The sequence below is a fragment of the Rhinopithecus roxellana genome, chromosome 18 (assembly GCF_007565055.1).
Source record: "Rhinopithecus roxellana isolate Shanxi Qingling chromosome 18, ASM756505v1, whole genome shotgun sequence".
In the NCBI taxonomy this organism is placed as follows: domain Eukaryota; kingdom Metazoa; phylum Chordata; class Mammalia; order Primates; family Cercopithecidae; genus Rhinopithecus; species Rhinopithecus roxellana.
In genome coordinates, this window is record NC_044566.1 from 27082972 (window position 1) to 27109316 (window position 26345).

Sequence of the window (26345 nt, forward strand, 5' to 3'; positions counted from 1 at the left end):
ATATCTAAAATTTCTAGAACACAATAGAAAGTCATTTGTCATTCTAAAAACCAGGAAGATCGCAACATGCATGAGAAAAGCAAGCAGATGTTGAAGTGATCAGACAAAAATTTTATGGCAGTCATTATAAAAGTTCCCCAGAAACAAATAAAAAATTCTTTTGAAACAAATAAAAAATTAGGAAATCTCAGCAAAGAAGTAGCAGTCATAAAAAAACCATGAAAACCGTAGAATTGAAAAAATTCAGTAACCAAAGTAAAACCTGTCTGGATGGGCTCAGTAGCACGATGGAGATGATAGAAGACTGAACCAGTGAATTTGAGGACAGATCAATAGAATAGACTCACTATGGATAAGAGAGAAAATAGGCTGAAAAACAAAGGCCTCGGAGAAGTTACTTAAATTGTCTGGATTTTATTTCACTCATCTTCAAAATGAGGAACATAATTGTAGCTATGTCAAAAACAAATTTTGTGACGATTAATTGAGATATATAATAAAGGCTTATCTGATGCAATGCCAGGCGCACTAGTTCTCAATAAAAGTTAATCTGTGTAATTATTATAATTACCCTGGGTAGATAGCCATGTGATTTCATCTCTGTACAGTTAATTCAATTCAATAAGCATTTATTAATCACCAGCTGTACACCAATGAGAAGTAATATTTAGACTACATAGTCTAGTGGAAATGACACAAGGAGTTAAATTTGTATCCAGAATCTGCTACTTCTCAGCTGCATGATCTTGGACATGATTTTGAGATGCCAGTTTCTCACCCATAAAATGATCAAAGGACCTATCTAAAAGGGCTGCTTTTTGCAAGGATTAAGGAGCATCTGGTACATAGCAGAGGGAGAAAATATTCGTCATATTCCTTGGATTTTCATCACAGATTATTTTATTAGTTATATTGAGGTATAATGCTGTACAAAGAACTGCATATATTTAATGTATACATGTTAATGAGTTTGGACATATGTAAACACTTGTGATCCTATCACCGCAATCAAGGTAATAGACATATCTAACACCTCCCCAATTTTTCTCATCAAAGATTATTTTCCCCAACCTTTCAGATTTTTGGAACATACAGGAAAGTTGCAAGAATAGTATGAGAAACACTCATAAAACTTCCACTTAATCCAAGATGATTTGAATAAATAATTTGAGCATGACATTATAGTAATTTGTGAGAAGTATAAAAGAGGAGATTGGCTTCCTTCCTTTGACAAACTTTTGCTCTAAACGAGAAGGTGACAACACCGAATCATAGAACTGTAAAGCTGGAAGGGGCTTTGGAGATGTACAGAGAGCGAATAGCTAGAATATGTGAATCCAAACGATAATTGCTGTTCTTAGGAGCTGAGGGAGAGAGCTATGTGGGGGAAGTCTGGGTACAGAAAATTTCTTGAAAAAAGTGCTTTTAATCAAGGCTTGGAAGAAGTCATCAACCTGGATGAACAGGTTCATCCATTCCTTGCAGAGGTAGAGCCTAGAACTGAGACAGACATGGTCAGAAGCTAATAGGGATGTTATTGGAGTTCTTTCTGTTTTCTTTGGCAAACAAGGATAGAGAGAACAGTGAAAGAAAGACAGGAAGACAGGCCCCAGCCTCTAAGGGACCATTTAGGAAATGACTTTGGTGTTGAGCACAGTCTGGCTAGGGGAAAGCATAAGAAGCAAGTTGCTAAGCTAATTAACCCATAAATACCTCTGCTCTTTGTCCTCTTCCAGGCCATAGAAATGCCTTACCCCTTTGGTTTATTAGATGTGTTATGCTGTCAGCAACAAATCCTCACCCACACTCACATATACACTCATGTTTACTGCCATACATTTTCATACACACATATTCACACATTCACTCATACACTCTGCTACATGTACACTCACATGCACAATCGTACACTCACACATACACTCACATGACATACAAATGTACATAAACACACCCTATACACACAAGCAGTCACACACACACTCATATCCCCCACCATATGTACATAAAATCATGTGAACAAGTCTCCTTTGAAATGCTCCAACATATTTATGTTCATGTGACATACTTACTAATATGTGGACAATTTTCATAAATTAAGCTTAAAATGGTTATATAATTTACTATTTAGTTAAGGATGAATCTCTACCAATAATAAGGTTATATATCAAATCACCTTCCTCCATATCCCCCAAAACACTTAGGAAATGTTACTAAAAATGTTAAAATATAGAAACAACAGATTCTCATTTTAAAGTAAAATTGACAGCATCTTCCCAAACTTTCCTGGCACTGTACCATTCCTGTTACTATTACACAACAAAACCAATTTCCAGATCCAAAACAACAAATTAACCTGTTGCTAAACCATCTTCTCATGGCTCTAGCCCCTACCTTACTTATTTTTGTAAATTTCACATTTTTATCTTTTCATGAATAAATAGCAGTTTTTTTGAGAGTCTCTTTCTTTTTTTTTATTATACTTTTATGTTCTAGGGTGCACAACATGCAGGTTTGTTACATATGTATACATGTGCCATGTTGGTGTGCTGCACCCGTTAACTCGTCCTTTACATTAGGTGTATCTCCTAATGAATAGCAGTTTTTTTTTTTTTTTTTTTTAAATTTCAACTGTCACTTTTTTGTGATTTCTCAAGTTTTAGTTTTGGAGAAAATCTCCTGAGATTTTATACCTTCTCTTAATAGACAACAACAGCAAAGTGTTTCTGTTTTCTTTTTAACTCGCTTTGGGTCACCCTATACCTTTTAATAATGACATACATTTCAGCTATAAAACTTCTTAAAATAACTAAGTGCAGTTTTGTTTACTGTATCATTTCTATCTTTTTAGCATTTTAGATTTTATTCGATTTTATGAAACAGCCATTTATTTTCAGTAGGTCTTGTAGGTTGTTTTTCTTAGAATCTTCTTTTTGTAGTGGTTACATTAATGTCCCAAGCCTTTGGACTTCTATCCTTGATTTCTGGAACCTCTGTTACTTTTTTTCTTACAATCAATTACTCTAATTTCTTTCCCTTTCACCTCTACTTGTTTTTATAGAAACATCCTTTTTTAAAAATTTTGATATTGCCATTAACTTCACTACACATTGCCGCTTTGCTCTGGCTGTGAATAGCCTGCACAGGCAGATAGAGAACTAAAACACATGATAAAGAGTTCAATATAATTTGCACAAGGTCCCAAATATACATTTGTCATGCTGGGCACCTAATGGTCATATCTATCACTAAAGCAATAAAGGAGCATATTAAGCAGATATATTGGTTCTGAGCATGACTGCTTAAGAGAACATAAATAAATAAAATTTCTCAAATAGATAAACACCACCTGAGTTTCCATCTTACCAAAGACGATTGGGAGCCATAATGATAACCAGAAATTGCTTCTTCATTGGCTTCTTGGGTTTTAGTTAGGTAAAGGAGGGTCTGTAATTTAGATCAGGGTCATTGGCTCCATAATGGGAAAACAGGGACAATTATGCCAATTAAACAAGCAATATTCCTCATTTCTGACCTAGGATAATGTTCTACAGAATGAGAAAGTGCTTATGTAACTGGGTACATTTAGCCTTATTTCTTTAAACTGGGTCTGTTAACCCAATTAGACAATTTTAGACTAGGCCAGTAGGAAAACTGGGTAAATGTGTAGTGACCCAGAAGTCAACTTGAGCATACCAGGAGATTAGGGGAGGGCCAGGGTCTGTATTGGTTTGCTTTGGTGCTGCTACTGCCTTCTGTATTCTGCCACCAAGTGACTTGGTGAGGATGCTGCCAATTAGGTGTCCACCTCGACTGGCTCTCTTTTTCCATTGACAGAAACTAGTCCAGCCCAGTTGTGCTTCTAACTCACTTTTTATTCTTTCTCTTAGTGTTGCTGGTGTTATTGGTGGTTGTGGTAGAAATAACAATAATAGCCTTTTCTGTGGCTCCTTGAAGTGTTAAAAGATCCTCACATGAATCCCCTTTCTGTTGTGAAATTGCTTGGATTGCCCTTCCCACTTGAACTATGAGAAAATCATCTCTGAAGAGTCAGGTGACTGGTTCAAGAGCCATACTCTTCTTATGCCTGGCAGAAATGTTTCCTGAATATCCATGTTCCCCTGGACATTTAGTAGTGCCCCTGTGGTGAGATGCAGCATTTAAGAGCCAGTGCATGACTGTCTGATTTACTTGCTTTTGATTTTTGCTGCCGCAGTGACCTGGAAGCCATGTCTTTAGATACTGAAGCCACAAGATGCAAGTGGCCTGGATTCCTGATTCACTGCTTGAAGGGAGCTACCCTGGAGAGCTGCTAGGCTTGCAGACAATTTTGCCCAAGAGAGAAATAAACCTTTGGCATATTTAGTTACTGAGATATTATTTATTACTTATTACTGCAGCATAGGCTAGCCTATCAACCAGAGTAAAATGATCCTTACTTTTATCTAGGTATTATAGTGTAAAATATATTTTTGTATATATAAAATTTCATCTCCACAAGAACTCTGAAAGTAAAATATTCTATTTCTACTTTTTCAGTATAATGATAATCAATGCTGCAGTGTTCAGATTGTTTTATGCACTTTTAGGCCTCTATTTTTCATTTATCACGACTAGGATTTTATATGTATTTATATAATTATTTGATCGATGTCTAGAGTCAAAGCTCCATGAGGATACTATAATCCTGAGCCTGAATGAAGCAGATAATGCCTGTTTGTTGAATTCAGTGAATAAATGAGTGCTAGTACCAGCGGATGAGTACATTTTATCCTAACGGACAAGCCACAGAAATTCTACTTTGAATCAGGGGAATTAATTGTGTGGTTTGAATAATCCATGGCATTTGGCAAAAGGAGCTTGATTAATTCATCTTAGTTGTAGGACTGTATCTACCCCTGGGACAAGATGGGCTGTGTCCTTGGGCCAAGATATCCACCCTTCTGGCTGTTTTGATATGGGAAATACTGACTTCAGAGTCTTTGTGTTTTCATGTTAAAAATGTTGTATATCGATGAATGGACTTTATGCCCAGTTTATTAATATAAGTTGTAATGGCATGCCAAACTTTGTCACAATTCCTCTGGAGGCAGAGTCAATTTCAATGTATTTTATGCTTCAAGACCATGCAGAAAAATACACAAAAGCTTTGATGGTTGTGGTGTCATTGCTTGCATGAACATTAGAATCTGAACTTTTGACACTGTAGACATTAATTACAGACATTAGGTGTTAGTACAGGTACCGGTTTAGAGCTGTTTACATGAATACTGGGTGAATGGCACTCTTAATGAAACTCTTCAACATTCATTGCTGTTGTTTACACAAGAAAAATGATTCATCTTTTGTAGGGTGGATGGTAGATTTATGCTGACTTAGTCACATTTTCTTTGGCTGTTCTTCCTAGTAACTTATAGTCATTTCCGAGACAATTGCCTGGGACTAGTCTGGTCTGTGATCATGGAATTGCGTGACATTAACTGACAAATGGATAGATTAAAGCCATGGCTCTGACCTTATTAAAATAATGTGCTCATCATTCTAGGTTAAGAACATTGACTTCAAAGAGAACTCTTGGAACTAAGGAAAGCTGAAGGGATAAAACACAAAATTTAAATTTAGTGTGTGTTTTCTCTGGATTCAACCAGCAACACAAATCTTGCTCAATGGTATAATGGGTATAAATCTGGCCACCATGGACTTAAGGATGACCATAATTAGATAACTTAATCATCTGATCTAATGAAGAAAATGCACTAGCACTATGCTTATTTGGACACATCTCTTCTTATCTGTGCCTGGGAACAGGATGTGTGATAACAAGATGTCAAAACAATTGCTGCACTGTGAGCTGAAGGAGAGCAGTCTACTCAAAGCAGACAGAAGGAATGATCAAGGGCACGTGCGAGAGCCATGGGCAGTGGGGAGGCTGTGGCTCCAGACAGATCCTGCGGGCCTGTCGTCTGAGATGAGGCCATTAACTAAGCATGTCTTACCTGTAGGGCGGAATCACAGGGCCCCCAACAGTAAGTGGCCCAATGTCTTTTATGTCAAATACAGGGCAGACGCTGGAAAGGAAAGGCGTGTAGGAGCAAAAACTGCTTTTTAATCAAACTGTTAAAGTGAACGCAGAACCTGTAGAATAGGATAAAATATTTGCAAACTATGCATCCAGCTGGGGACTAATATCCAGAATTTATACGAAACTCAAACAACTCGACAATAACAACAAATAAGTCCATTAAAAAATGGGCAAAGAATATGAATAGACATTTCTCAAAAGAAGATGTACAAATGGCCAAGAAGCATCTGAGCAAAACACTCAACATCACTAATCATCAGAGAAATGCAAATAAAAACCACAATGAGATATTATCTTACACCAGTCAGAATAGCTATTATTAAAGAGACGAAAAACAACAGATGTTGGTGAGGATGTAGAGAAAAGGGAATGCTTATATACTGTTCGTGGGAATGTAAATCAGTACAAGCCTCTATGGAAAACAATGTGGAGATTTTTCAAAGAACTAAAAACAGAACTACCATTCAATCCAGCAATCCCATTACTGGGCATCTACCCAGAGGAAAAGAAATCATTATATCAATAAGATATCTGCACTTATTTGTTTATCACAGCACTATTCACAATAGCAAAGATATGGAATCAACCTAAATTTAGCAACAGATGATTGGATAAAGAAAAATGGTATATAAGTATGTATATATGCATATACACAGTGGAATACTACTCAGCCATAAAAGATAATAAAATTACGTCTTCTGCGTTATCATAGATGGATCTGGAGCCCATAATCTTCATTGAAACAACTCAGAAACACAAGGTCGAATACCATATATTCTCACTTATAAGTGGGAGTTAAATAATGTGAGCACATGGACATAGAGTGTGGAATGATAGATACTGGAAACTTGGAATGGTGGGAGGGGGGTAAGGGATAAAAAATACTTAACGAGTACATTGTATCTTGTTTGGATGAAGGATACATTAAAAGCCAGTATTTCACCACTGTGCAATATGTGCACATACCAAAATTGCACTTGTAGCCCTTAAATTTATTTTTTTTAAACCCTGTTAAGTTGAGGAGAATCACTGTCGGTCAGATATTGATCTGTCAGTTCAGAGGACCAGAGGACATATGGTCCTCATGCTCACAGGAAGCGGCATGTCTTATGCTATCCCATCTAGGAAAACCTCTGTACTTCAGACTATGCAGATACTTCATTATTTATCTGGTTTCCTCCATAATTCCCTGACCAATTATCCATTCATTTGAAGTTACAGCGTGTGCTACAGGATTGTGAGTTACTGCTATGAATTATTACGGAAACATACATTCAAGTATTTCTGAACTCATAGGTAAGAGCACAGGGCTCCTGCCTATATGTTCCAAAGTTTTTCTCAGCATACAAAGCAAAGAATGAGTTAAACATGAATAATTGGAAATTCACATGGCTTGGGAAATAGATTGTGAATGAGAAAGATTAACAGTCCCCTGAAAAAGGGGGAAAGGATGATGTTTCTATCAAGGGAGGTGAAATTGTCAGTGGGTTGTACAATGGGATGGGATAACACTGCTTAGGCTGTCTATTTTCCTTAAATTGCCATGGCAGGAGTTACATAAGCAAAGGGTGCTTTTTTTAAAAAAAATTTAATTGCACCATTCTCTTTTTGTCTCCTTCTCCTAAATTTATTTTAAAAGAAGCTTAAGAAGCAGCATACAAAGCATCCACAAAAATGCAAAGTTACCCTCCAATGCTGGTAAATGTAAAAAAAAAAAAATAGCTCTTTTTTTTTTTTTTTTTTTTTTTTTTGCATTTGAACAAAGTACATTTTTATGTATTGTGCACAGTCTTGTTTTGTGGTAGTTTGTGAACATTTCTCATGGTAAGCAGACTTTTACCAATTTGGCCATTCCTGAAAATGAGGCCCATGACAATTCTTTCAAAAATTTCCCTTAGAAGAACCTTCCTGTGTTTAGTCTCATGGAAAGAAATGCTGGTTGGAAGAAAAGTCCTTTAAGAAAGAAAAACACGATACAAATAGCAAGTTTTATTAAAGCAACCCAATACTTCATTCCATGAAGTAGAAAACAAGCTTTCTTGGAAACTGGTGGCAGAAAGTGTTTCTAGATTGAGAGGAGAATGGGGATGTAGGAGAGGAGAAAGCATGTTTCCTTATTCCATGCCAGGGCAGTGACCAGGGGATATGCAATAATAGCAAACATTCACATTGCACTTGCTGGTACCTTTCTTAGCACTGCTTTCTGCAGTTTAGCTCAATGAATCCTCCCACTCCCCATGAGGTAGGTATATTTTTTATCCCCTTTTACAGATGGGAAACTGAGGTACAGAGCGCTCACGGGACTTGTCAGAGATTACACCGGTAGTATGTGGCCTACCGTAAGCCAGCTTTGCTTATAACAGACAAAGCGAAGAACTCAGGCGGTATGATATATAAACTATTTATAGTCTAGAGAGACCTGTTAATAAAAAGGATTCCCTTAATGCTCTCTGAGATTCTTGTCTTAGGGTCCAAAGACTGACCAATGAAAACTTCATTTGAGTAGCATACTGTATTCGAAGACAAGCTACAGTAATATAATAATCCCATTTTCTTCCCTACAGAAATGAAGCAAAGGCATTTGGAAGGAGGAGTGAAGCAGGAAGTCAATATGCAGGGAGCCTTCTGGGCTGGGGAGGAACAGTGAGGGTGGATGGCCAATGGGAGCAGCCTACCTTCCTGCCAGGGTCATGGCAGAGGGAGAAGGGGGCAGAAGCAAACAGAAGAGGCCTGGAGAATGGGTTTTAGAGCCAGGCAAGCCTCACTTTGAAACCCCCTTATCACTTCTCAGTCTAGTTCCTTCATCTCTCGAAGCTTCACTTTTCTCCTCTATTATCTCCTGGGGTGGTTTAAACATTTCATAACATCCTGAGGGTAACATACAGTATGTTACCTCCAGACACGAGGGTACAGACATTAGCACACACTGAAGGGACAAAAGAGCCCAAACTCCAGAGCCAGGTTGCCTGGGTACAAGTCCTGGGGGCCTCACTCATTAGCTGTGTGTGAGTTAACATGTGTAAAGTGGTTAGACTAGTCCATGGTGCATAATACATGCTATGTAATTGCTAGCTATTTTCATAGTAAGCACTCAAAAAATAGCAACTGGCATTAGTAAAATATATATTAACCTACTTAGACTTTGTTTTTCTAGCACATCCATGTATTGATACCTGTCAGCCTATAAATAAGCTCTTCTTGTTGGCATAGAACTTTCTTATACTCGGGAGGCTGAGGCAGGATAATCGCTTGAATCCAGGAGGTGGAGACTGCAGTGAGCTCAGATCGTGCCACTGCATTCCAGCCTGGGTGACAGAGTGAGAACCCATCTCAAAAAAAAAACAAAAAAACAACAACAACAAAAACTAAACAAACAAACAAAAAACCAACGTGTAATGCAGTGGGTAATAAGGTAAAGTTTTATTCTATTCTTTTAGGCTTTAAGATACAGTTATTGTAGGAGTGAAGAATTCCATCTTTTGGTTTGGACTGACAATCAAAGCAGGAATGTAAATTGTACCTGACCTTGTTCTCCAGATTATCAGGGAATGAGCTTGTGGCTTCCTGTTTAGCTTCCTGAACTCTGTGCTCTGACACGACACCGCACAACTGGAGCTGCTCCAACATTTTGTTCTGCAGCAAGACAAAATGTAAGAACTCTTGCTGGGTGGCCCAGAGCACTTTCAAATACAGGTCGGTGCAAAAGTAATTGTGGTTTCGGATCATGAATTTTAAATCATTATAACTAGGCTCAAACGTATCTTTATTAATCAAAGTAGGAACCACTACAATCAAAACATTTTTTTGCCAACAAGAAATATATTTGTTTACTCCTGTAGAACAAAAATCCATGCTTTGGGATTCAACAACTCATGGAAAGCATTTTCTGCATCTTGCTGGTTGTGGAAGTGTTTTCCCTGCAAAAAGTTGTTGAGATGCTTGAAGTGGTAATAGGTTGGTGAGAGGTCAGGTGAATATGGTGGATGAGGCAAAACTTTGTAGCCCAGTTCATTCAACTTTTGAAGTGTTGGTTGTGTGACATGCAGTCGGGTTGTGTCGTGGAGAATAATTGGGCCCTTTCTGTTGACCAATGCTGGCTGCAGGCATTGCAGTTTTTGGCGCATCTAGTCAATTTGCTGAGCATACTTCTTGGGTGTAATCATTTTGCCAGGATTCAGAAAGCTGTAGTGGATCAGACTGGCAGCAGACAACCAAACAGTGACCATGACCTTTTTTTGGTAGAAGTTTGACTTTGGGAAGTGCTTTGGAGCTTCTTCTGGGTCCAACCACTGAGCTGGTTTTCACCAATTCTCATATAAAATCCACTTTCGTGACATGTCACAGTCGGATTGAGAAATGGTTCATTGTTGTTGCATAGCGTAAGATAAGATGACACTTCAAACGTTTTTTTTTTTTGTTTTTTAATTTGCTTTTATTTTTGGTCAGCTCATGAGGCACCGGCTTACTGAGCTGAGCTTTTTCACCTTTCCAATTTGCTTCAAATGCTGAACAACCATAGAATGGTTGACGTTTAGTTCTTCAGCAGTTGTGTAGTTGTAAGAGGATCAGCTTTGATGATTGCCCTCAATTGGTTGTGAACTTCGATGGCCGGCCACTACACTCCTCATCTTCAAAGCTCTCGTCTCACTTGCAAAATTTCTTGAGCCACCATTGCATGGTACATTCAGTAGCAGTTCCTGGGCCAAATGCATTGTTGATGTTGCGAGTTGTCTTTGCTACTTTACAACCCATTTTGAACAGGAATAAGAAAACTGCTCAAATTTGCTTTTTGTCTAACATCATTTTCATAGTCTAAAATAAACATAAAATAAAAAGCAAGTAATAAGTCATTAGCAAAAAAGAAATTAAAGTGAGAAATGCCCATTAAAATGATGTATAACATAACCACATTTATTTAAGAATGTATTCCAATATCAAATGACAAATTCCCAACAATGCAAAAACTGCAATATATCTTTATTACTTTCCAGCGACCTGTTTAAATGCTTTTAGTACTTTGGCCTCTGTTTCAATTTTGTGAATGTCATTAAACAAGGACATGGTGAACAAATATGAAATGCTGGAAGTTATATTTTTCCAGTAGTGGTTGTTCATTTATTGATTCATTCATTCTCCTAAAACATATTTAATGAGCATCTATTATATGCCAGGAATTGTTCCAATCATTGGAGATTCAGCAGTGAATAAAACAGACACAAATCCTTGGTTTCAAGGTGCCTGCATTCTGATGAAAAGTGTGAGACAATAATAACGAAGGTAACTAAGGTATGTGACATGTTGGTGACAATGTACTACGGAAAAAAAACAAAAAGGTTGGCAGGGTGTGAGGATGACTAGAAAATTCTCACTGAAAGGGAAATGATGTTCGATTAAGACCTGAAGGAGTGTGGAAATGAACTATGTGGGAAGAGCATCCCAGGCAGAGGGAACAGCAATTATAAAGACTCAGAGGCAAGAGAATGCCTAGCATATGTAGGGCAGAGTGAGGAGGCCACCACAGTAGCTGGAGAGGAGTGAGTTTTGGGGAGAATAATTGGAAATACAGTCAGAGAATAGGGAAGAGTCAAATGATAGAGGTCCTTGCAGGCCATGAGTAGAAATTTGGCCTTACTCCTGGTGGGATAGGAAGCTATTACACGGTCTGAGGCAGAGGAATAGCACAACCTGATTTTCATTTTGCCAGAATCAGTCTGGGGCTAGATTGAAAATAGAAGTTGTAGGGGGTGAACAGAGATCAAAGAAGAGTCCCCAATTAAGGGGGGACTATCACAGTGGTCTTGGGGAGGGAGGACAGTGACTTGGACCAGGGGGCTGGCAAACATCTTGGAATGTAAAATGGTACAGCCACTCTGGAAAGTAGTTTGGCACCTTCTAAAATCAAGCCAACAAACAAATGAAAACTAAACTAGCCATACATTGGCCGTAGAACTCAGCAATTGAACTCCTGGGAACCTATCTTAAAGAAATGAAAACAGGTCCACATGAAAATGTGTACAAATTTATGCACAGCAGTTTTATTTATAGTTGTCAAAAATGGAAATAACAAAAATGTCCTTCTAATAACATCTGTGGAGCTCAATGGTATTATGCAGAGTGAAAAAAAAAAGCCAACCTCAAAAGGTCACATACTGTACATTTCCATTTATATGACACTATTGTAATGACAAAATTATAGAGATGGAAAAGAGATTGGCAGGGGTTTTGGATACAGAGGTAGGTAGGTATGATCATAAAGAGGTAGCGTGAGGAAGTCCTTTGTGGCAATGGGTTAGTTTCTGTGTCTTGATTGCAGTTGTGATTACATGAATCCACATATAGGATTAAGTGACACAGAACTGTACACACACAGTGTCAATTTCCTGGGTTTGATATTGGGCTATAAATATGTGAGATGTAACCATGGAAGGAATCTGGGTGAAATGTACGCAGTACCTCTCTGCGCTATCTTTGCAGCTTCCTGTGAAAAATATGATTAGCTGACATGGTGGTAGGGCAGAGGTGTCAGGGGAAGCAGGGAAGGAGGCAGGGACTTGGATTAGCAGAGTTGTGCCTCATTCTTGGAGTCTTTGTGTTCTTTGCGATTCTTGATAGTATTTGTGGCTCCTTTTAAACTCCTGTAGTTGCATGAGGCTTAGTGCCCTTTAATAATAATAGAAGACGCTGATGAAGGCAAAAAATAAATGGAGCCAACAGAATTTGCTGACAGAGCTGATGTAGGGTATAGGAGAAAATGGAACTAAAGATGACTCCAAGAGTTTTAGCCTGAGCAACCGAAAGATTTGGATTGCAATTAATCATCAAAAGTGCTAGGTTGGGGGGTATATATTGAGAACTCAGTTTTAGATATGATACATTTAAGATACCCAGTTGACATCTTTGGAAGTCATCAGCATGAAAATGGCATTTTTAGTTATAAACCTAGATGACATTACCAAGAAAGTGAGTATAGAGAGAGAAGTGAATTTGGGGCTAAATTTAGAATGCACCAACATTTAAAGATGTCAGAGATAAAGAGGAACCAGAAAAAACCAGGACACAGTGCCCAGACAAATAGGAGAAAATGTAGATGAGGGAGGTTATAAGAAGATAGTCATGATCTGTCTCAAATACTGCTGAAATGTCAACAAAATGAAGACAGAGATTTGACCGTAGCTTTAGCAGTTTGGTGGGTATGAGAGACCTCCATGGGGTATTGAAGGTTAGAAGGTCAAAGTGTAACTGGAGTGGATTCAAGAGACAACGGGAAGAGTTAAATTGAAAACACTGCTTATAGTAGCTCCTGGGGAATCTTGCTAGAAAAGGGAAGGTGAAAATATAGAGAAACCTGGAGAAGTTTTCTGGGTTTTTTTTTCCCCTTTTTTTATGATGAGAAGGAAGGAACATCTTTTGTTCTGGTGGAAATGATTAAGTATAGAGGGCAACTTTCATGGTATGGGAGAGAGGAGAGAACAACTGAAGAAATGTCCTTGAGGAGGTGAGAAGGGTTAGGATCTAGTGCACAGGTGAGGTAGAAGCAATAGCTTTTTCTGGGAGAGAAGCAGAGTTTAAAGGTGCAGATGGATGAGGCCATGTGTGCAGAGGGGCTGTCTTGTGGGAGTTCTATTTGGGTGGATTCTATCTTTCCAGTGAAATGGTAAGCAAGGTCATTGCAGCTATGAGTGAGAATGGGTGGGTGAAGCTGGAGGTTTGAAGGGGAAAAATAAACTGTGAAAGCATAGAAGAAGGAATGCACCAGGGGAACAAGTGCACCTTCTTTCCGCTGTAGCACATGTGTTTTATGCAATGAGATATCTCTACCCTTAGTTTGGTGTATTTATCATTGCAATAATTGCACTTCCTATTTGGTCAATGACTTGGCAATTCATACAACCCTGTGACCTCAAGTCTCTTTTAACCCCTTGAGAGGTTAATTTTGAAATTTTGGATTTTGGAAGAAAGAAAAATATGAAAGGGGAAGGAATGTCTAATAAGAGGAGGTATGGAAACCAGAACCAGGAGAACAAAAAGTAGAATAATTGTTTATTTCATCATTTATGGAACCCATGAAAGAGTTTTGGGTCACTGACATGCAAACAATGACAGTTTAAGCTAAATGGAATACTTTGTATATTTTTACTTGTGTTATATTCATCCAAACAAATATTTGTTGATAAGCTAGCATTATCCAAACAAATATTTGTTGATAATCTAGTATTGAGCCAGGAACTATGCTATGTACCAGGAACTGGGGAGCAGATGGCCATTGTTCTCAAAAGCCCTAGGTACTGTGGAAATAGAAATATAAAAGTGTGGTAAGTGGCAGGATGCAAAGGAAGGGAGATGCCTGAATGTGGCTGAGCAGTCAGTGGGCATGATTCAGAAAGAGACTCAACTAGGGATATTGGAATTGAGCTTGACAGAAGGAGTGAGGGATAGCCTGGTGATGTGGGTTGTGAGTAGGAAAAAAGCATTTCATGAGAGGGTGAGGGCAAAGGTGAGAGGGTAGAAGGGAAGAGAAGCAAGGAAATAAGGACTCTGGGGGAGAGGCTACAGGGCCGGTGATCAAAAGTCTTGAGATAGGTCCATGTGGTGGCTTTCGTCTGTAATCCCAGCACCTTGGGAGGCCAAGGTGGGTAGATCACTTGAGGTTAGGAGTTTGAGACCAGCCTGACCAACATGGTGAAACACCATCTCTACTAAAAATACAAAAACATTAAGGCATGGTGGCGGGTGCCTATAGTTCCAGCTTCTTGGGAGGTTGAGGTGGGAAAATCACTTGAACCCAGTAGGTAGGGGTTGCAGTGAGCTGAGATTGCACTGCTGCACTCCAGGCTGGGTAACAGAGCAAGACTCCACCTCAAAAAAAAAAAAAAAAGTCTTGATATGGACAGGACCAGAACAGAGGGGAGCCATGGTGTGAAGGGTGAGGAAGGAGAGGGGCTTTGACCCTGGGTACCTGCATTTTATTGCTAAAACCATCTTAGTGCAGCATCTTCTTACAAGGCTGGCTGTGACCTAGGAGAAAAAGAAGCATTGAACAGAAGGAAATAAAGAGGAGAAGGGAAGGGAAGAATATCAGCTTCTTGGTGGATGCAACTGGGATAGCCCCCAGTGCACAAGGCCCAGCATTGACCCTACCTTTCCTTGGCTTCTAGATCTGCATCAGAGTTTTACAACTTGTCAGGAAGCCAGGGATGGCTGAAGAGCACTGGACTTGGAGACTTGGGTTCTTGTCTCCAATATAAAGTCATTAGGCAAGTTGTTTATCTCTGGGTCCTGATTTCCTCATCTGTAAAACCAGGTGGTTGGTCTGAAGCTCAGATGCATCATTTCTAAAAAATATTCTCTTGTGCTATATGTTAATCGTTAGTGAGCATGAGAATATTATATTTCATTCCCCACTCAACACTCATGTAAGGCCTCTCTTTTCATGCTGCAAACTCTTCTAATTCAGGCCTCTTGTGTAGGGCATTTGTGATCCATCCACATCTGTGCTCTTATTCTGTTGCTTAGTGTTACTGGTTTCCATGAAAGGTGATTTGGAAGTTTCACAGAGAAGATGAACTGTCAATCTTAGAGGAGTGAGGAATATGTGTAATAACAATGATAATGAAGATGAGGATGAAGATGCTGATGATGGTGATTCTGATCTCCTGTTCATTTTCCATATATCACATTTAATCCACACAACAAGCTTTTGATATAAACATTTCCATTATCTGCATTTTACAGATAAAGACATTAGGCACAGAGAGGTGAGGTAGCCTTTTCAAAGTCATACAGCATTTGAATCTATGTTGTCTTAACCAGAACTCTATTTGAGTGTGTGAATAGAGAGAAAGGAGATAGAAAGGTGGAGGTTGGGGAGTACATTGTTTTTGAAATTTAATAGGAAGTTTCGAAATATCTAATGCAGAGCAATCCTATAAACTGACTCTCAGAAAGCATTTTAAGGGTTAATATACATTGCAAGATAACAATTGTGACAGTACCAGAAACAGAAAGGACATTCCAGGGAATAAGGTTCTTCAGTTTAGTTTACATGAAGAGAGTTTGAAATGTGTACCTGTTTTAAAAATTATTTTTTAAATTTCAACTTTCATTTTAGATACAGGGGTAAGTGTGCTGGTTTGTTACATGAGAATATTGCTTGATTCTGAGGTTTGGGGTATAGGTCTTGTCACTTGGCTAATGAGCATAGTATCTGATATGTAGTTTTTCAACCTGCATCCCCCTCCCTCCCTCTCCCCTTTAATAGTCTGCAGTGTCTATTGTTCCCATGTTTACGTCCCTGTGCCCTCAATGTTTAGCTCCCACTTATAAGTGAGAACATGTGATATTTGGTTTTCTGTTTCTGTGTTAATTCACTTAGGATTATTGCCTCCGACTGCATCCATGTTGCTGCAGAGGACACTATTTCATTCTTTTTTGTGGCTGCATAGTATTCCACGGTGTCTATATACCATTTCCATTGTCTGCATTTTACAGATGAGGAAATTAGGCACAGGGAGGTGAGGTAACCTTTTCAAAGTCAGATAGCATTTGAATCCATGTAGTCTTAACTATAGTTCCATTTGAGTGTGTGAGTAGAGGAGGAAAAGGGGATAAAAGGTAAGTAAAAGTTCTTCATCAGTTAAGTTGTAGAGTTCCTTATTAAAAATAAGCATCCTCCATTAATGAGCACCTGGATTGATTCCATGTCTTTGAGACCTGCACCTCTCCCCTCATCTTCCTCCCAGTTCTGAAGAGCATCTTCTCTTTGCTTCAGCTTCCTCTAGTCAAGAGTCAACTCACCTTGACATGCCTTGTTTTGTCATGTGGGTCTACTTACATTAAAAGTGTTATTTGGGCCAGTTGCAGTGGTGCACGCCTGTAGTCCTAGCATTTTGGGAGGCTGAGGTGGGTGGATTGCCTGAGCTCGGGAGTTTGAGACCAGTTTGGGCAACATGGTGAAACTGTGTCTCTACTAAAATACAAAAAATTAGCTGGGCATGGTGGTGTGTGCCTGTAATCCCAGCTACTGGGGAGGCTGAGACTGGGGAATCGCTTGAACCCGGGAGGCGGAGGTTACAGTGAGCTGAGATCGCACCACTGCACCACTGCACTCCAGCCTGGGCGACAGAGTGAGACCCTATCTCAAAAAAAAAAAAAAAAAAAAAAAAAAAAACCAACGGTGTTTGGAAGTAGTTACAATCTGATTCTTTAAATGATTCATGTTGTGCAAGGGCAATGTAATAACCTGCATTTGTGTCATACCTGACAGTTGGCAAAGAGCTCACATAATATTACGATTAACATTTATTGAACACCTATTGTGTGCTAAGCTATGTCAAGCAGTTTTATATGGGTTATTTCACTTAATCTTCCCAACAACCTTCTGAGGTTGATTTCATTGCTATCCCTATTTTACAGATGAGAAGACTGAGACACACAAATTAAGTTTTTAAGTTTAAGGTCACCTGACTAGTATAACAGGAATTTGACTCAGACCAAAATGACCAACTGTAAAGCAGGAATCAGGTTTTCCATTTGTTACAAGGAAATTTTCTTCACATTTCAAATTTAATATGTGGCAACAATTAAATTTGAAATGTGATGGAAATATGGGGCTATTGCTGTTTTTGGTTTTATCAGGGACTCTGCACTCTACAACTTGAATGATGAAGAATATTTACTTTTTTTTTCTTTGAGACAGCGCCTCGCTCTGTCACCTAGGCTGGAGTGTAGTCATGGGATCTCAGTTCACTGCAACCTCCACCTTCTGGGTACAAGTGATTCTCCTGCCTCAGCCTCCTGAGTATCTGGGACTACAGGTCTGTGCCACCATGCCTGGCTAATTTTTGTATTTTTTTTTTTAAGTGTAGAGAGGGGTTTCACCATATTGGCCAGGTTGGTCTCGAACTCCTAGCTTCAAGCAATCCCACCTGCCTTGGCCTCCCAAAGTGCTGGGATTACATGCATGAACCACTGTGCCTGGCCAGAACTTTTACTTTCATCAGAAATCAAAACCTCCTCTATTCAACAAGTAATCTTTAATAATTTTTGGGTCTTTTCTCTACCATGCTGTGAACCGTTTCTGTAAATAATGATCCCCTCCTTTGCAAAAGTCCTGCAAAAGAGGTCAATGGGTGAAGGAAAGAAATGACACATTTCAAAAGATCTGCTTTCCTCTTTCAAGTTCTTTTCTGGCCACTTCTTTTTCCTGTTGTGTAATCAAGCAACTCTGGGTCTGATAAGGCAAGTCTGAACCCTCTTGCTATGCATTTTTGGTGGTTGGTCTTTGTGAAGGTGCTGGGGCTGAAATTAGACCGACAACCCACTGGGCAGCATTAAGTTCTGCTTGGCACTTAGTGGACCCTTGATGCTCAGTAAGTGCTAATTACCAATGATGATAACAAGGCATAGGAATTCAGCCTGTTCTTACGGCTCAGCTTCCCTCTCAGGGGAGGGAACAGACCAGCATGAAGCAGAAATGGTGGCCACTTCCCTGTTTAATGCAAAGTTCCTTGAGCACTCTCTGCAACTCTCGATCACAATTTGAATAATCTATTGTACTAAGAATAGAGGAACTAGTTTAATTTCTATAATGCTACTGGGATCTGCAGTAACTCATTTTATGATGTTGTAGTTGCATGCAATTGTCTTGCTAGAAAATGAATAAGTATTTGGAAAATTTAATCCCTTGTGGTGATGCTGTTGTTTGTATTTTGTTTTTAACCTGGCTGAATGACATTCATCTCCCTTAGCCTCCAGAGCTCTTCAGGAAGTCTCTGTGTATAAGTGATGCAAACTTGAGGGAAGTGAGTGCTTTCTGTGCTTTTCCTCTGGCTGTATTTTTGGTATTTTCTGCCTCCTGACTTAACTTGTGGTTTCAGGGACCCATTTCACATTGCTTCTGAGCCTGGGATGTATCTTCTGATATCTGTATTTTCTTACTGCTATAATTTCTGTTATCAAAAGACAGTAAAGGAAGGCTTTATTTCTGAAGCTAAGAGTAAGCTTAGAGATTAAATAAACACATTTCCCAGTGAGTATAAATGTTGAAGTACTAAAATTGCCAAACTTTTTTTTTTTTTCTTGAGACAGAGTTTCACTCTTGTTGCCCAGGCTGAAGTGCAATGGCACCATCTCTGCTCACCACAACCTCCACCTCCCAGGTTCAAACAATTCTCCTGCCTCAGCCTCCTGGGTAGCTGGGATTACAAGCATGCAGCACCATGCCCAGCTAATTTTGTATTTTTAGTAGAGACGGGGTTTCTCCATGTTGGTCAGGTTGGTCTAGAACTCCCGACCTCAGGTGCCCTGCCCTCCTTGGCCTCCCAAAGTGCTGGGATTACAGGCATAGGCCACCGTGCCCGGCCAAAATTGCCCAACTTTTGAGTAAAATGATACCAATCTAGAGATCTCTGGGTGATCTATGAATGTGTGAGTGTGTCTTGTTTGAATGTTCAAGGCCCACAGCCCAAATGTGTGTGATGAGGTGAATTTTGTGACCATGTGGTTAGTTTAGTTCAATGCTCTCTCTAGGGGCAGTGGTGAGGTGAGGGGCTTTTGTTATGATCTGTGCAAGGGTGTAGATGGGCACCCCACTTTTCATGTGTAGATGGAGTGTTGTGCTCTAGAGAGGAGAGACCTGCCCCTGAGATCTGGGGTGACTCAGAAGATCTGGAGCTTTGTGATTTGCCACTGATGTTTGCGCTGGAGCCATGGGAGGTGATTTTTGTACTTATGGAGGATGAATCAGCTCCCAGGCCAGGTTACCTGGAGAACAGGGGATAGTATTTGGAACATCATAGGGGGTAGTTTAGGCTTCTTAGGACCTATAATGGGGAATTTTATGAGTCAGCTTGGCTAGGCTATGGTGCCTAGTTGTTTGCTTAAACATGAATCTAGATGTTCCCATAAAGGTAGTTTTATTTATTTATTTATTTTTAAAAGTTCCATAGTTTTTTGGGGAAACAGATGGTATTTGGTTACATGAGTAAGTTCTTTAGTGGTGATTTGTGAGATTTGGATGCACCCATTGCCCAAGCAGTGTACACTGAACCTGATTTGTAGTCTTTTATTCCTCATCCTCTTCCCACCCTTTTCCCTTGAGTCCCCAAAGTCCATTGTGTTATTCTTATGCCTTTGCATCCTCATAGCTTAGCTCCCACTTATAAGTGAGAACATATGATGTTTGGTTTTCCATTCCTGAGTTACTTCACTTAGAATCATAGTCTCCAATTCCATCCAGGTTGCTGTGTATGCCATATTCATTCTATAAAGGTATTTTATAGATGTCATTATCATTTAAATCAGTAGACTTTGAGTAAAGCAGATTATCCTTCACAATATGGATGGGTCTCATCCGACCCACTGAAGGCCTTCAGAGATAAGACTAAGGTCTCTTCAAAAGAAGGGAATTCTGCCTCTTGACTATCTTTAGACTCAAGACTGAAACACTGGCTCCTGCTAAAATTTCCAGCCTGCCAGCTTACTCTACAAAATTTGGACTTGCCAAACCACATCAGCCAATTTCTTAAAATAAATCTTTAGCTGTGTCATACATCCAGTTGGTTTTGTCTTTCTGGAGAGCCATGACTAACACAGAACCCTACTGGATCCTGTGTGGAAACTTCAGCATGGGTTCTTGGGGCCGCTGGAGGAAGCTTCACCTGGAACTGTGGGCAGCTATAGGGATTTGTAGTGCAGCTACCACTTCCAGGGCAGCCTTAAGTTAAGTCCCCAGTTCACTCAGACTATGCCCTGTGGGTTGTGTGTAGGCATCAGTGGATTGTGGTAGCTCATGTCCCTTTGGCTTTTAAGTATTATAGGTGACAGGTGAGTGGTTTGTACAGATTGAGTATCCATTATCCAAAATACTTGAGACCAGAAGTGTTTTGGATTCTAGATTTTAGAATATTTGCATATAAATAATGAGATATCTTGAGGATAGGACCCAAGTATAAACATGAAATGTATTCATGTCTCATATATATATCTTATATACATAGGGTGAAGGTATATTTTATATCATATTTTAAATAATATTTTGCATGACACAAAGTTTAATTGCCCTGAACCATCAGAAAGCAAAGGGGTCACCGTCTCAGCCACCCATGTGGACAGTCTGTTGTTGTCTGGCATCACCATCATTCCTGACTTTAAATTTATATGCTACCAATAAGCAATAATTTTCTTGGCACACATAAGTATTTACCAGTAAAACATATAACCTACCATTAATATAGGTATATTAATGTGTTTAGGGTAACTAAGCAGCAAAGTGCCATCACCAGAATAAACAACAGCAACAACAAACAATACAGGCTTTCAGTTTCCACCTGTGGTGCTATGTTTTGATTAAAAGTTTATTGTCCACTGTATTTTTTTTTTTTCAGGTGAGAAGAAATATCAAAAGCAGTTGAGGGACCAAGAAGTGGGTTCTGTAGGGATAAGGAGACATTCTGTTGGATGGCTTTTAAAAATGTTCCTTCTAGAATTGCCTACTTCATTAATAATGGTTTTTGTCTTAGAATTCTCTGATTTTATAAATTGATATGATTTCTTGTTCTGTTATGGATTCATCATGCCCTTCAATAAGTCCATCACACATTTTCACCATGTTTTCTATAGGCACTTTTTCTGCAGTGTTAACCATGTCATCTTCTTATCACTATTTTCACAGTCATATTGATTGAGAACCATTTTGCCTATTTCAAGTCAAGATAGAACAAGTGGAATCTCATTGATATTAAAAAAACTTCTTTGATATCTACTTTCATCTTATTGGCAGACTGAAGGTATATTTTTTGCATGTGTAAGGAGGTCAGACATTTTTTTTTCTCAATTGACATTCAGCATCCTTCAAAGTCACCACCTTGTTCATCATCACTAAACATAGTTTCAGGCCAGAGGCTTTGTTAGGCATGCACAACCCTGTCTTTAATCATTGTGTTTCAGGCATTGGCAACAGCATATACAGCATCTTTCATGACAACTCCTTTTGAAAACCTTCCACATCCATGCCTCTGTGTACTGTGGCTAGCATGCTGTTCTATAAAGTGTTTTTATATTTACTCTTCACTCATCTAAGGATACCCTGATCACATGGCTGAATTAATGAAGTCACACTGGGAAAAAGTACACGGCATAAAAATTATTTTTGATGAAAAGTTCAGGTAGAGGATGAGTAGAACGGTCATCAAGGAATAACAAAATGTTGTAGCTCTCATCTAGTCCAGCTCTCCTGCAGTGATGATGAGCCACTGGTATAAAATGTCTGTGAAACCAATAAGAAAAGATGTCCCTGGTGATCCATGCTTTTTTGTTAGCAAAATCATAACAAGAGATTCACTCCTTGAAAACAGCAAGGACTCAAGCTTTTGCCAATCACAGCAAGTTTACATTTATGCATGCCTCCTGCATTAGCACGTCCCAGCACAGTTATTCTGTCCTTGACATCCTTAATTCCTGTAGGGGTTATGTTATTACCTGTAGTGAATATATTTCTGGGGCAAGAACACCAAAACACTGAAGTTTTGTTGGCATTATAAACTTGTTCTGGTGTCAGATTTTCATCAGGAATGACCTTGACAAACTCATCAGTGAATTTCTTCTCTGCTTCACGACCTGCAGATGATTTATCATCACAAGTCTTCAAAAATTTAATGCTGTATATTTTGTTAAACTTTTGCAACCAGGCTGTTGAATAGTCACAATTTCCTTCAATTTCTAGTTCACTGTCATAGATCTTTGCTTGTTTCATGATCAGCATACCATTAAGTGGCATGTATTCATTGCAACACTGACTGATCCACTCTTTCTATACACAATCAAGATCTTCATTTTGAGCCTTATGCAATGTTTTTCTATTTTCATTAACTTCTGTACATCACTTTCAGCATAGAACTTCAGTGGTTTGTCCTTCTGTTCCTTCAGGTCATATATGGTGGTCATTCTAACACCATGCTCTTATGTAAGATGTTTCACATGTAACAGCATTGTCCACTTTCTCCAAAAGCTTGGCTTTCTATGCTATAGATAAGCATAAATTCTTCCTCTTTTTTTTTTTACTGTTAGCCATAGGGATATTTGAAGGCATTGTTGACATTTCCAATAATATCTTTACACCATAGAGAGAGTAAAACAATAAAACACAGTGAGTAATATATGTAGGTCTTGGCACAATATAGGGCATTGTGGGGAAACTGCTGTTGGTGTGTCCAGCCTGTACAGATACCATTTTATTACCCTTTGTGGGCATGCTTGAGTGGGGGAATCTGGGCACACACAGAAAATATATTGCAGCTAAAAGAGACTAGGAGGATCTTTTTTCCTTGGGGGATACTGAATAAACTATGTTGTGTGCCTGCATTTTGACTGTGACATCATGTCAACACTTAAACAGTTTTGAATTTTGGAACATGTTGAATGTTTGATTTTCAGCATAGGAATGTCCAGCCTGTATTTGCATTCAGCCACTAGGCAGTTTTACAGTCCTTCGGTGGACTGAGATTTATTTCACCTACTTTGAATATATGGCAATGTCTCAGCATCTCCACTTCTTGTATTTTAAAAAGTAGTGGCTATCTCAACCAAGGTGGAATGGGAGGCTGTCTGGTAGGTAGCAGGGAAGATGTGGCAGAAACAACAGCATATGTCAACATCCAAAGATGGGGGACAGGAAAGGATGGGATGTTGTTGATGGAAACTGTGGGTTGTAAGAGATAACCTCTTAAATCAATTAAAGGAGCCTGTAAGAAGAAAGATAGAGACTGAAAGTCTCAAAAATGAAGCCAGGAAAGAGACTGATGAGAGTTTCAAATAATGGGGCAGGAATGTGATAGCAGGTGTGGAAGTCTGCAACTTTTTTTTAATTGCCACATACCTTAGAGGTATCCCGGGTGCAAGGCCATAGCAGGTGATTTAAGTTTCTATAAACGAGATTGAATCCTTTTCTTTTTCTCCTCAGGGATTGTTTTCCTTTTTGCTTTTTACAGGTTTTGCTTTGGTCAACTTCATTGTCTGTAAGTTTTGGCAGAAATTTCATCTGGGAATAATCTCCATAAATGTGAATTTAGCCAGATAATTTGGAGGTGCAGGGGTACTGTGTGCATTGTATGCTTTTAAAGCCTTGTCACCAGGGCTGGAAAGTGAACTTCCCATGAACATGTCAGATATACACTGTGGCACTGCAAGATATTTATATCTTGGCTTCAACTCAGTTGAATGCAATTACTACCTTGCTCCAAATAGACATTGCAATATCATTTTAAAGATTAATTAGAATGACTCTTATTTGTCCCTCAGACATTTTTATGACATGTAAATGAGAGACACTACAGGTCATTCTCATTATAGTTATACTCGAATTTTCAGTTTAGCTTTCTTTACAAGAACAAAGTTACATGGATTATATCAAAGCTATCATCAGTGGCATGTAAACCAAGAGATAGGGCATCTGGGGAGTTTTTTTTTTTTTTTTTTTTTTTTTTTTTTTTTTTTTTTTTTTTTTGTGGGGCCAAGAAACATTCTGGAATAGCTGAATTCATCTGTGCAAGTCCATTTGTAAAGATGGTGCCAGGGAGCTGCAAATGCTGATAGATGTAGAATCTTTACCCACGTGGGAGTTACCAGGAAGCGCCAAGTAACTGGTGATGGAAAGGAGTATAATTAATGTAGTCTCCATTGCTTCAAAAAGGGAGATGCAAACCAGTTATGCACAGGTGACAAGTCTGATCCATCAGTTATGTCACCTGGTTATTTCGTCCCCTTTGTCTGTGATGCATGGTGTGTATTACACTTTCTGGCATCCATATTATAAATTTGACTACACACTAGTCATCCTTGTGCCACTTAACAAGCTAGTGTAATAAGCTACTGGGGCTATCCTGGCAGCTTGGCCAATGGAAATGGACACTGGTGTTACCCTGAAGGGACAGGGACAGAGGCGAGCCCCGTTGTAGCTCATAAATCCAGTTTCAGGCTTGATCTAGAGATCAGATTAGGTCACAAGTTAAAGATTGACTCCAGGACTCAGGAGGACCTCTAAAAGTTACATTCTCCCAGGTTACTTAGAAGCAATTAGAAATTCCATAGGATGTTCCAGACAACCCTGCTCTTCAGGTCATTTCTCTAAAAGTCCTCCATCCCACTATGATTTTGAGGCAAAGTTTATAGTGCATCTGAAAACATTGGCTTTAAAGCTGTATCTCCTATGATTGAAATAATGTATTAGGGCAGTGGCTAAGTTGCCTTAACAAAGAGGTCTGAAAATTTAATGACTTAAAGCTAAGTCATGTAACAGCCTATGGGTAGGCAGATGTATTGTCAGGGTTCTCTACAGACCCAGGCCCCATCTCTCTTGTGCTGCCGTCTCCATGTCCCTCTTCACATGGTCAAAACTGACTCACTACTCATGGGAAGTGAGGAAGGAGTAGGGAGTATATGGGCAATGGTTAAAGACATGCCTCAGAGGTTGGCGTATCACTTCTGCTTACATTTCATCATTGCCCAGATATATTAATATGGACACAATTAGCTGAAGGGGTCATTCTGTAGCTGAGCTAAACTGTAAAGCTTCTATTACTAAGAGGAAGAAGAGGAGAATGGGTGCTGGATGATAATTATTGTCTCTGCCACGATTTAGCTCTGAGTGACAGAAAATCCTAAGTAATTATAGCTTAAATAGGATACAATGGCTTTTTTTTTTTTTCCATGTTGAAGAAGTTAAAAGAAAAGCACTTGAGAATGGTAGTGGGCTTCTTGTAGTTGTTATGGACCCTGGGTCCTTCTATTATGTTGCTCTATCATACTTAGCACATGGTTTTCACCTCATGGTCCAAGATGGGGGCTGCTTATGCTCCTCCTGTTCCATGTGTCTTCCAGCCAGCAGTTAAAGCAAAACTGAAAATGAAGGATGTATCTTGCCATTCTCTTTAGAAACCCTCACATAAGTTGTATATAAGACTTCCACTTCCATCTTATCAGCAAGAATGTGGTCACATGGCTATACCTAGTTGCAAAGGAATCTAGTCAGCTAGCTCAAAATCAGTAATTGCACTGCTAAGAAAGTGGAGGTGAACACTAGGAGCCACTAGGAGCTCTTTTGGTTACTCAGTGATTTCTTCTTTATACCTTTACCTTCTCCTCAGAGCAGTTAATGCCCAAATCCCATCTGTATTAATTCGCCTGGGCTGCCATAACGAAGTACCACAAACTGAGTGGCTTAAACAACAGAAATTTGGCTTACAGTTCTGGAGGCTACACAGTCCAAGAT